Source organism: Halyomorpha halys, unplaced genomic scaffold (genome assembly GCF_000696795.3).
Source record: "Halyomorpha halys isolate HHAL.00 unplaced genomic scaffold, Hhal_1.1 Scaffold9.1, whole genome shotgun sequence".
In the NCBI taxonomy this organism is placed as follows: Eukaryota; Metazoa; Arthropoda; class Insecta; order Hemiptera; family Pentatomidae; genus Halyomorpha; species Halyomorpha halys.
This window is the reverse complement of record NW_027110416.1, coordinates 781,949-792,566: the sequence shown is the minus strand read 5'-3', so window position 1 is coordinate 792,566 and position 10,618 is coordinate 781,949. Positions and strand designations below refer to the sequence as shown.

The 10,618-nt window shown below is 29.8% G+C and overlaps 1 protein-coding gene across 1 annotated transcript in view; it reads right to left on the bottom strand.

Moving 5' to 3' along the window:
- LOC136796051 (U-scoloptoxin(05)-Sm1a) overlaps positions 1 to 10,618 on the bottom strand; it is a 748,021-nt gene that overhangs the window by 71,340 nt on the left and 666,063 nt on the right. The window lies entirely within an intron of this gene.

Sequence of the window (10,618 nt, the reverse complement as noted above, 5' to 3'; positions counted from 1 at the left end):
CCAGGAAAATAGACTCTAAAGTAAAATCACAGTTTTTAGATTTAAATGTGTTGAGGTTCTATAGGCAAAATGAAATTCATATGATTATAATTTTTAAACTAAATAATTTCTAAAAATAATAATAATTATATATTTTTCGCTTTTTCTGAGATTGTTAGTTAGATATCAATCTAGCGCGGTTACTGCTTAGGAAAGTGTTCCAATAGTGACGGATGGAAATAGTTAGCAGAAATTTCATGGAAGTTCTCTTTCGCTTTCTGAAAGATTGGATGCCTTACTCATATAGTTTTAATCCGTACAATACCACACAAAGTCTTGAATGAGGTGGTAAGCAAAATAATTCTCAAACAACATTAATAGAGGGAAATAAAACAAGGAATATTCCTATAAAGTTGTATAAACGCTGACTTGACGGTCAATGGGTCAGTATCATAGGGTAATGGGTCAATGTCCGTAGAGTAGATCGAAGCGTAGTAGCAAGAATTACCTTATAACTAATCTTGTAGATTTGGGTTAGGACGTCATTGGACAAATGAGTGGAGGCAGCGATTAATGGTATTGGGATCGAACTTTTGGGTCCATTATTCATTTTATTATTATTATAACCTTATCATACACTTAAATAAAGGGAGAGCTACTAGTCCGGAAGGTCAGCGTCTTAAAAGTCGATGTTTTATTGTTATTATGAATTTCTTTGTAATTAAAACGTTTTGACGAGTTTATTCTTAATTAATCAATTAAAAACGCATAGCGAACAATTAATGCTTGCAACTACTACAATACTAAGGGCCTAAAACGTTTTTTAAAAAATATAATATGGATAAATAGTATCTACATACCTGTTTTTATTATTTTCGATTACGAACCGTTGCAGTATACAAAGAAAAAACAGTCGATGCTTGTTCTAATATATATTTTATTTACCATAATAAAACAAAAAATAATCAATGTGTGTTGTTATATGATCTTGGAGGTCGTGTCTGATCTCCGAATTCTTATGAAAAAAACAAAACATTGAATTTCTGCTTCATCATCATTTTACTCTCAAGCTAATCCCCAAAGGTAAAAAAAAAATAAAAATGGAATAGGATCCTGCCAATGAGGCAGTAACATTCATGGCGATTCACCTCAATCACCGCATTACCTAGAATCATAAATTCAACATTAAACTAAACCTACGCAAAGTTAGCAATGCTATATCGTAAATATAAAGTCTTAATTAAATCTAGAAAGAACTATTCTTATTTTTAAAACAATGGTCAGGCCACTACTGATGAACGGATGTGAAGTCTGGGGAGCGGCATCCTTTACGAAATGGAACAAAATATAATTATATCAAAAGAGGGTCCAAAACACCTAACCACCCCTTGCTTTGTAAGAAAAAGCCAATTGCATTGGGAACTACAAATGGGAACAATTGATGACATCAAAAGACGGGTCATAAAATTCCACTCCCAGTTACCGGCATTTAAGGGAGTAATTACAACCAAGGAAATCCAACCTCATCCCGAAGACTGAATCCCAGGCTACTTCAAGTCATCCTGTTATGAATCCTATTCTATAATTGCCATTACTACTAATTTATTAATTTTTTTCCATTGGAAGTCAGATATTTATTTTATAAAATCTATAATTGCCATTTTTTTTATTAGCTTATTTTTTCTCTTTATTCTTAAAAATTATTATTTTTATCCAATTATTTTATTTATAAATATATTTTTATTATTCATCGTTATTTTATGTTTATTCATTAAATATTGAAATAAATATAGTATGTATTGAAATTACCAATTCATGAAGTAATATTGCTTGGTTAGTTGAGAGTTTCGATGATAAATAAAAAAAAAAAGTATCCATTCTTGAATAACAAAATTAAATTGCAATGATTTGATAAAACATGATACCCCTAATCATATGAAGGGAGAACAGAGACTATATTTAATATAAAAGCCTTCGTAAAATCCTTAACGTTCCTTACTTTGTCACAAATCAAGTCATCCATCTCGATCATAATGTCCCATATGTTGCCGATTTGGCCAGAATCAGATACAATTCCTGATTCATGATAAACTTCCCAACCACCCAAACCTACTTGTTTCTAACCTGGCTTCTTCTTTATTACCTAATAATCCTCCTAGGCGTCTGAAAAGAATATAGCCTCGGGATCTTCTCTTCTAGAAATGTTATTGGAGTTCTATCAATGGGTAGATTATCCACATGTTTGTATCAAGTCACTATCTCACCTACAGCAAATTTACTGTTGTATATATGTTATACAGTTGTAAATAACAATAAATAAATATTTAATATGTACAACTTCTATTTACAAACTAATACGTAAGACTTGTATCATGGAGTGTTCTTTAATAGTTTTATATACTTAATTATGTATAACAGTTTATACTCTAGCATCAGACTGAAAATGACAATTACCTCCAATGTACTGGTATATTTTTGTAGAGTATCAGGAGGTGAGCAAGATATAAACTCGCTGAACATTTTCATTGGTAGTAATTTTTAAGAATTTTGAATAGATAGAGCCAACACTACGATAGCTTGCTGTGTTGTATATTATAGGGTGCGTGACGCGACCAATGCCTTGTTTTATTAATGGGAAATTAATACCTTCGACATATGGAGCCATAAAGACAAAATATGATGCTCGAAAGTTTTAAGGGATTTTAAGAAATAGAAAAAAGAAATAGTGGGAACTGCTCGGAAGGTCTATTCCTGAGTTAACTTTCGATTGCTATTAGTTTTTAATTTTAATATTTAAACTATTTATTCAAAAATTTTTATTATTAGACAAATGGATTAATAAAACCAACATGGATTAATATAAGTTTCTAATAGCAGAAATCCCGAATCTCATATTCTCTCAAATAATCCAGGCTAAGATTTAGCTTCCGAGAAATTCTCTTGGTGTAACAATCTTCCAGGCCTGGCAGTGATTTTATTCCTTATTTTTCTTCTATTGATTCCGGACGGTTCTTTCTCCGGCTGTCCCCGTAATCACCTGGATTCGGCAGAGGAAAAAGTAGGCCACAAAAAAAGAGGACGTCCCTGGAGACCTTTAAGCCAGTAAGACACGCAATAATCTGGCGGAGCGGTTCAAAGGGACAGAAATAACTAAAGTGGGCAGTCGGTTAGGCTTCCGTCATTGTCAACTACCTCCACAAAAGGAGTTCAATGTTTCGGCTCATTAATTTTTTATTTTATTTTTTCCTCTATTCTTTTTATAACTTTGTACACAAAAAAAAACCTATGCTTTAAATGTTGATGATATACTTTTAGAATTGATTGACACATCCGTCTGATATAGCCTAGTAGACTGAATTTTAGTAGACATCTTTTTTATTTAATGTAATAATGATCTAGGAAAACAAAAGCCAAACTTTTGAAAATAAATATCCTTTCAAACGATTATACAAAACGACTTAGAAGTTGGTAAAGTTAGAAAAAGAGGAATGACCCATAAAGATTTATTATTTGTTTTTTATAAAGAATGATTTTAATATTTAAACATTCATTATTTGCCCGAATGTCCCCCGAATGTTTACTATAGGCCAGCATCGGCTTGGGATTGTTTACTCCCATTTTGTGGTGTGCCCACGGAATAAATTTCCCAAATATATTTTTTTTCCAGTTCGTTTCATTCCTTTTTGGTCAACAAACAATCAATAAACATCTTGATCTATAGTATCCAATAAATGAGCTACGAATGATAGGGAGGGGGAGAAATGGAAAAGAGTAGAAAAAGGAGCCTGTGGTAAACTGCTGACAAAAACAGACAAATCAATCGGAAAAGGGACCGGAAGAACAAACAGAAAAACAGAGCGGATGCAGCGGCAGTGGGTCGTTAGAACCAATCAAGGATTTCAAGGGGTGGGGGATTATTGGGGTTGACACCCCCCGCTAGGAGAGCTTTACGGTCTAAGTGATCTCTATAAAACAACTTGTTTCTAACGAAATAGTACAATTGAATCACTACAGAGTGATCTACAAGTAGCTAAGTGTGTCTCAAGAGGTGTAAGAGAATCCAACCTACAGAGCATATATTACATATAATTTTGAAATACAACCATATTTTCATTTTAGGAAGATAGCCCGAGTGGCGGTCAATACAGGTGGAAAAACAATTCATTGTTAACTAACGTTTCGCCCCACTTTGATGGGCTTCGTCAGAAATAAATGAAATTAATATACGAAATTAAAATAAATACAAAGATAAAATAAGAAAATGCGTATTTTTTTAAAAATATATAAAAGAAATAATAATAAGCTTAAGTTAAGGAAGTATATATCTAGGTGGCTTGGAAAACAGTAACGAATAAATAAAGAGTGATATATAATAAATAATAAATATAATATAATAATTGATAAGTGATAAAAAATAATAAATAAGTGATAGGTAATAAATAAATAAGAGTGATAGAATTGTAAATAGAGACCTAGGGTAATTGTAGAAAAATACTAGTTAGAAAAACTTGTAGATATGGTAAGGGTTAGGTGTAACGTGTAAAGATAGGTGAAGTAAATTTGGCAAAGGTGAGGTATAGTAACAAGTAAAAGGAAATAAAAAGGAAATTAATGAAAATAATAGAGGGTGAAGTACCTGTCTTGATGGAAACAAGGATGACAACTAACAAGTTAAGATAAAGAGAAAGGGCCAGGTATGTCTTAGTAACGAATTTCCAATCCACCTATGTGTATACTTCCTTAACTTGAGCTTATTATTAATACTTTTATATATTAAAAAAACAAATACTTTGTAACATATATTGTTATTTTCTTTATATATTTATTTTAATGTTCTGTCAATTCTAACAATATTTGTATCTTGTTTTCATTTAACCCTGACGAAGCCCTGAGAAGTGGAGCGAAACGTTGTTTAAAAATATTTTTTCAACTATTTCGGTACCTTTATCGATCGCCACCCGGAGTATCTTTCTATATTCTACTTCTTACAGTCAACTATCTTCATCCAACATAAAACAACTATATTTTCAATATAATAACACAGATTTATATATAAACAGATTAAAAACTAAAACTCTTACTAATGAAATCCTAAAAAAACTTGTATAACAAATTTAACAGTATTAATTAATTAATCTGTCCGTGAAATAGTATGTCTTAAACCATTGCTAATCTGAATATAATGTTCAGTTTTTAATTTTAAAAAATATATTTAAAAACTAATTATAGAACATTAAATTTCAAGTCTAATGAATGTCTTAATGTATATTATTATCAATTAAATAGTTAATCCATTCATTTTAGATGTATATTAACACTGTTTAATTGTTTTGTTTTTTTTAGATTCCCTTTTTTTTTGTAAACACTTAAATATTCCACTTTTCATTTTTGGTTTCGAAGGACAGGTTACTACGTTACATGTTATTTTTTGTGTTCATAGAGAATTGCAATTTATTTTTGATTAATACATATATTTAAAATTTATGTTTAATTTATTTCTAATAAGGCCAATCTGGACATATGGAGTAGAGCTTTGGGGCTCCACTAATCCTTCGAATTCTTCTCGTATTCAATCCTTACAATCCAAAATCCTTCGTAAAATCCTCACTCCTCCTTACTTTGTCACAAATAAAATCATACATAAAGACCCTAAATGTTCCCTATTGTAACCGATCTAGCCCGAACCAGATATCACTCCTTCCATTATAAACTCTCTAACCACTCAAACCTCCTAGTTTCTAATCTTGCATCCTCTTCCATTCCTGATAATCCTCCGAGGCGCCTGAAAAGAAGATGGCCACGAGACCAGATAATGTAAAGTGTCATTAGACTGCTACCAATGGTTAGTTTCTCTACACGCCTGTAACACTCTAATTTAACTTAGATCAGATTTACTAAATGTATTATAATGTAAAGTTATAAATAGCAATAAATAAATATTTAAAAAAAAATATTTCTATCATTTTATTTTTTATATCCATCCTCTTTGTCCTATATTTTTTTTTTAACACAAAGAAATTGGATAACTTTTTAAAGTTGACATTTCGTTTTTTTTTTTTTTTATGTAATATTTTCCAACCCACAAGTACCCCTCACAGGACATAGTTAAGAAGAAAGGCTCTATTGAACCCCTGTGTCAGGTAATGTCCATGGGGCATCAAGGAATATGCTTTTCTTTAGGATTTATCTTAATGATTAAAAAGATCCTAGTTTAAATATACTATTTTTCTCAGATATTGATTGATTTTCTTTTTCTTTATTTTCTTTTTGTTTAGATTATCTAAATTTCATGTTTAGACCTTCATTCTTTTTGCAACAACAAACTTTCAAATTCTAAATTCAGAAAAGATCTGAATAAAGTTTTCAAAAACGAGGATGGACCTATGTTTTGTGATTTAAAAACAAAAATTACAATTTTTTTAAAAATGTTTGTTGTCACAAGTAAGTGTTTAATCTTTGACAGACAAATTTATATAAAAACATATTTGAACACCAACCTGTTCTCATTCAGGATATTTTAATAAATTGACCAATGCTGTGCACAATACAGCTATTATTAATAAAGTACACTCTAAAATCAATGAAAAGATTTTTAAAAACGAAAGAAATCAAGCTCATCAACATATTATAATTCAAACGGCTGCAAATACTGCCATATTTTGTTACACAGTACTGCATACAACAAATATTTACTTTTTAATGACACTATTTTTGATACAAGAAATGGTTAATTTACCTAACAATACTAGAAGATAAAAAGGAATTGGATGAGAAAGTTCTTTACAAGTCTTAATGAATTGCAATCAAGCATGGAAAGAGGCTATAGACATTTATTCATTTGCACATTGCTTTATCGTGTTACCATGCAATTCATCAATTAGTCCTTTTTTTTGTGTGAATAAAAATAAAACTATGATTCTTAAAAAGCTTAAATACAAAAGGATTTAATGAAAAGGAGGCTCAAGGTCCAATTACAACAAGACAAAGGAAGAACCCGCTAGTTGCATGTTAAACGAATTCACGTACCTAATCTCGCTTACTAAGGATATTTTTTTTCAAAATTGAATAATAAATATTAAAAACAACATTAATATTGAGTTTTAAATAAATTAGTTAGTGTCCAAGTTAAGTCTCAAATCACTCTTTATTATTTCTTGAAAGATCCAAGGTTTAGGCCAATGCGACCATCCTCAATGAGATCTTAAATATAAATTTGAAATATAAATTTACTTCTCACATCCAATTATTTAAAAATATTTTACCGGCTATTCTGGCCAGATCATTAATTTCAGTCAAATCACCCTATTTTGTCCCTATTCCATTAATCTTTGAAACTTTTAATTATAGATTAACTTAACACTCATAGAAGAATGTGATAATAGTGCTAAGTTAATCTGTTACTAAAAGATTTAAAGATTAATAGAATAGTGAAAAAATTTCATTGATATTAATAACCATATCAGAATAGCCTGCAAATTGTTTTTAAATAATTAGAAATACTTTATATTTAAGACTGTCCTTGAGGATGGCCGAATTAGCTGAAACGTTTTTAAAGAAATACTAAAGAGTGCTTTGAGAACTTGGGTGTTCATCAATTTATTCAAATAATAAAAACCAGCCTCATAAAAGTGAAAAGTTAATATATAAATTTATTTATTTTTTTGCAGTTTTAGTGGGATAAAATTTTTATTATTAAACATTAATCAAATAGAATAAGGTAGAATGTTTTACATTATATTAATCCCACATTTTTACTTTCACTTATATGTATATGTATATGAAGTTTTTAAGATTTTATAAAATATAATATTTAAAATAGAAAGCCTTAGAAGGTAATGGAAAATGACGAAAAACTCATAAATAAATAACCTGCTCTAACACGAGTTTGATTGTGAAATGAAGGGTGCATGCGCAGTTATCCTTTCCGTTTTGCTAGTCAGATAACTATAGTGATGTTGAGGGGATGACAAAGTCCATAAAATAATTTCGTTTTCGATATTGATTCAATAAAATATTTATTATCGAATAAATGGCTCAGAGCACAACGTGAATTTTAGTTAACTGCTACATTTTTATATACTTTTGACAAAGAAAATGTTAAAATTAATTAAGTTAATAGAATGAAAGACATTTTTATATCTGTTGAAAGTTTAGTTTATCAATTAAGCAACTGTCAACGGGAAATTAAAATACGGAAGGCTTACTACAGTGAATAATATAGGTCATATAATTATCAGTTGTAAAATGAGAGATGAATAATTTAAATTTAAAATGAAAAAAAAAAATGTGATGTACCGAAGGACCGCACCTTTTTTTTTAAATATAGAGCTGTATAATAATAAAATATTTCATAGATTTATTCTATAGTTTAAAAACTTCCCACTTCTATAACGTTTCGGCCTCTTTATTGGCATTTTCTAAAATTTTCAATCGTTCCAGTCACAAAATGAAAAACTATTTTCAAATAGATAATATTAATAATAATGAAGGCTTAGTGAACCCGAAGGTTCGATGCCGATTCCACTATTCCTTCTATCCAGGGACGACACTCTAAATCTCTTCTAGTGGAATCTTCGAATCTACGTTTCGGTCTACCCCTCGGACATTTACCCGTTGGTTCAGTGTTTATTAATATGTTTGGGTTCCGTCAACCTTACACGCCCATATTGTTAATGCTATAAAGTGAATTATAGTTGGCGTCGGCAGTTCTTTCAATTCAGCATTGGTTAGCCTTTTCTCTCGTTTATATATTCCTTTCCGGTCTAAATGTTAATGTAACAATTCAAGAACGTGTCCTTAATAATATATTTCAAATTATGCTTGTGCATAATTTTTTTATATCTTATTAATTTTCAGTCCAACTTTTAATTAAAATGAGTTGAAAGATCAAATATGGAGTATGATTCAGGATACTCTGAGAATAAACAAGACAAAGGGACACGAAGTCACCTGACTCGTTTTAAAGGACAACTTAGGCTGTGGCTTGATCCATGACTAATGAACATAGTTGTTCATGAAAACGTAGTTATTCGTGATCGTCGTTACAACATATTGGTAAGATTTCTGGAACATTAACGTAATACGTTTTATCAATTTAACTCTAATCAAGAGGAAGTATCAAAGCTTACCTCTTAATGTAATTATCATAGCTTACCTCTTACAGTAATTATCATAGCTTACCTCTTACAGTAATTATTATAGCTTACCTCTTACAGTAATTATCATAGCTTACCTCTTACAGTAATTATCATAGCTTACCTTTTACAGCATGAATATGTCTCCTTATTGAGACTATGTTTTATAAGCACAAATAAACGAAACCTGTCTGATGAAGGTATAGAAAGACCATAACTGAAAGTTAAAAATTTCCTACTTTTTATTTTATTATTTATTGAGGGGTTCTCAAAAATAAACTCTCATCTCTGGGCCCCAAATGGTCTTGGCACGATTAATTCTTAATAACTTTCTAATCTCAGCGGTGCAGTATATCGTTGAGCTTATGAACAGAATTAGTTCATCTTTAAAATATAGTTAGCTCACGTGTGACGATTTACTGAGAAAAAACTTATAAGGCACTTAAAATGCATAGATAGCGTGGCGTACTACTTAGCTCATGCCTTATTCTGTTAGAGAGAGGTCACTGTCCTAGTCTATTATCTCCCATCAACTTTATCCTGCAAGGACTGAGCTGAGCCAATGAGTTGCCTCTCCTCTAACATAGCTCATCCTTTTCCGTTCTCCTTTCCATCGGAATTGATTGGATTCCAGGACGCTATGAATCTCATTGTTTCTGATCCCATCTAGTTTTTTCTTCTTTGAAAGGGTTTTCAGATATTCTGCTGAGTAAGAAATTTTTCTTATTTCTTTAAATCGATAACCTTTCTTATTTAAAAATATCAATTCCGAATTTCCTATTATGTCTATTTTATATTTTAAAAGTTGCCATATTGATAAATAATAATTTATTTCTTATTGTATATTATAATAATTTATTTAGCCGTGATAATAAAGAAAACTTTATACCATTTTTAAAAAAATAAAAATTAATGATATAATTAATAAAAATAGTCTTCATGCGAGAGAAACTTCGAAAGAAATCTCCTATAAAAAAGTACTAGAATTAGAAATCAAAATAACAATGATTAAGATAGCGGGACACTATATAAATGAATATTTTTATTGATATTTGAGCTTATGAACAATTTTAAAGAAATAAAAATAATCTTCATTCTAAAAAAAATGAAGTCCTAAAATAAAAAATTAAAATGAACGATCATATTAAACAATGAGCAAAAATGAATTTAAGAGTGTATAATAATTTTTTTATTCAATGACAATGATATGACATTATATATTAAAATAGTATATATAAATATAAAATAGTATTAATACATATATATTAAGGTTTTTCTGTTGTTTTATTGTTATCTGGTTATATGATGAATTCTGTTTTCATTAATTTTTTTTAGATTCTTGTTTCTTTTATATTTTTTTTTTTAGATGTTCAGAAACTGGTAGGAGGGATATAAGTTACGAGTGTATCTGTTATCTCTTCTAATATTTATTCTCTATCTAAACAATGTATAAACATATATATGTATTGAGGATTCAATGGAGAAATGAAGTAGTCTTTAAGCTG